A 3,001-nucleotide genomic window follows, 5' to 3' on the forward strand; every position below is an offset into this window, starting at 1 on the left:
CGGCTGCCGAGCACCGCTACAACAACGCCCATGGGCGGACCAGGAGAGTAATTGAGAGGACGTTTGGACTTCTGAAGAGCCGATTCCGGTGCCTCCACAAGACCGGCGGAGCACTCCCATATGCCCCGGTGAAGGTGTGCAAGATCATCATCGTCTGCTGCATGCTGCACAACATGGCAGTGGAGGAAGCTGTTCCACTCATACTGGATCAAGATGACCAGGACCATCCACCCGTGGAGGATGAAGGCCTTGGTGACGGGGCAAGTGATGTGGAGGAGGAGGAGGCTGTGGAGGACATGCGGAGTCGGCTCATACGCAACTTTTTTGCTTAGTGGTGAGTTCCAGTGTCTGAGTGTGCACGCATTGGGCCGTGTGTGGCATGTGTTGCAATGTGTGTGTCCATCTGCATGTCTGCCAAGTGAGTCAGTGGTGTGTATTGAAGTGTCACTCGAGTGATGGCGCAATGGAAGGATGTTGTCAGAGAGTCATTATTGTCACCTGTCATGTTGACAACATGATACGTGTTGAGTACATGCTTGCGGATGTGCTCCTTTGGGTTGACTCCTTGTGTGTCTCCCTTCCACAGGTCCATGGGCATGCTGTCTGCTGGTGGCATTGTTGTGCTCCTGCTACTCCTCATGAACACAGCAACATGTGCTGATTCTGCGTCACATGCACGGGCAAGTTTGGAAATCTCCTTAGGGTAAGGGATGCCTCACGGCGTTTTGGGTGTGTAAATTGTTTGTAGTCTGTGTGCACTTCTCCGGTTCATGTGTGGTCAATTTGCATACATGTGGATCCTACATGGGGAACATGACATGGGGCAGGCTTCACCTGGAGCCATGGTCAGACTTGGTGACTGTCATGTGTCAGGGGATTGGGGATTGTGATGAGGCCATCAATGTGTGTAACACTGGCCTCGGAAACATACAGGTTGCACCGGGTTCACATGGTGTGTGATTGCCCCATCAGGGCCTCAATGGTGTATGGCAGCCTCTCCGTGGCAGCAGGGGGTGTTTAGCTGTTATCCGTCACTTGTGTGCCAGTTCAATGGAATACCAGCATCTGTGTTGCAATGGGGGGTGCCAGTGTTGCTCCCACATGTTCATCCACATGACCTGTGTATGTGTTGACAGAGTATCATTGTCATTCCAACACACATGACTAATAAATTTGTCCCTCTGTCTCCAAGGTGCCTCTTCCCTGTCAATAGTGGCCTGTTGCCACTGTGCGTGCGCCATGTCTGGCATAGTTTTCAGAGGTGGTGCATATGTGTCTATGTGTAGAGTGACAAGATGCTAGCGGTTTGTCAGGGAGTGGAAACTGTATTATGCACAAGATGCACAGTTCCATCCACCTCAAGGCAAGATAGACCATCCCCCAGGGCAACTACAACATCCGTGTCGAATCCTACCCTGCAGTCTACGGACATGTGCCTTACTACTCCCATGATACTTGTCCATATCCGGAGTGCATCTGCACAGCTCTGCTACTGCATCGGGCAACCAGGCCACATCAACGTCCAAACGGGATGGGGGGAATGATTCACAGCCAGCTGCAGGATGACCTTCTCGATCCACGCCCACACTCATGCTGCAGCCCACAACCCCAACACAACCATGTGGCACTGTGATCCAAAACTGCATTCTGGCATCTCCATGCATCCAACCTTGGCCTAGCCACCATTCTCAACATCCGCCTGACGCTAGCATGCAGGACATGGTAGGGACACATGTCTAGACATACCTGGGAGTGGCAAGCCAGGTCACTCCACATGATCCCTGACCTCTGCGCATGACTGTTGCTCCCCTGAATGTGTCTGTAGCCACAGTTGTGCGGGAACCACTCAGCTGGTTGGGCCCAGCACAGGTGAGTATGGTACTCCATGTCTGTATCAGATGATGCATTGGGACCCATGTGTGTCCTGGGCAAGACTGAGCCCCACGGTTTGGAAGGTTGGAGTTAATTCTGAGATCAGGCATGCTTTGACTTTACGACACACACATGTATTGTAATAATGCAGAATCACGCCATCATCTTGTAAGTGTGATTAATTTATTTGTGGTGGGGTACGGGTTGGTGGGGATGACAAGAGGTGCACAGCGGGAGTGTCGAATCCAAAGTTCACTGGGGGAGTTGGTATCCTTGCCGTAGCGAAATGTCAGAGTCCATGCCACAGTCTTCGTCAACATAGGTCAGACAGTGACCAGCAAGTCCATGTGGCAGAGAATGTCATGTGCTGCTATTGGGCCAGAGGGCCAGGTGCCAGGCCAGGTGACCTGGGAGATGGTGATGTTCTGCTGACTCTCACAGTCTTTTTCGTGGACGACCCACCTTCCTGCGGGGACCCTCGGAAGCAGGCCGTGACGATGTCTGTGACGCTCCGTCGGATGAATCCTCCTCCTCCTGATCCCTCCCTGTGTCTGGTAATGGCCTTCGCCTGGTGCCACAGGGAGGGTTGCCCATGTTGTCGGCAATCCGACGGAGTACACCGGTCATTTGGGTTTGCACCGCCACGAGCTCAGCCTGTCTATCCTCCATCCTTCCTTGGTGTTGCAGTTGACAGGCATGTTGCTGGGCCTGCAGGGTCTTCATCTCCTCGAGGGTCCCCTTGATGTCATTGAGGGTGGACGCAATCTGGTCCATGCCCCTGGTGTCGCGCCGGTATGTATCCAGGATGTTGCTGACCTGGGACACTACCGGGTCCTGAGCTCCCTGGTCAGGTCCGCGCCTCCGCCGTCCTCCACTCCCGCCACCCCTGCCCACGTGCACCTGGCCTGCTGTTGTGGGCGCATCGGGTCTCCGGGACCCCTGAGGGATGGCATCTGCGTTGTCGCCTGCCTCCTCCTGGGTGCCCGGAGGACCGTGTCCCTCCTGGGCAGACTGGCTGGGTGGTCGTGTGCGGGCAGGGCTCCTGGGTGTCTCCTGGGATGTGGCAGCAATGGGGGTGGTGGTTGGCACAGTTGTACCTGACACAGGTGCTGCAGGTGGTTGGACACCA

This window comes from Triturus cristatus, chromosome 8 (genome assembly GCF_964204655.1).
Source record: "Triturus cristatus chromosome 8, aTriCri1.1, whole genome shotgun sequence".
NCBI lineage: Eukaryota > Metazoa > Chordata > Amphibia > Caudata > Salamandridae > Triturus > Triturus cristatus.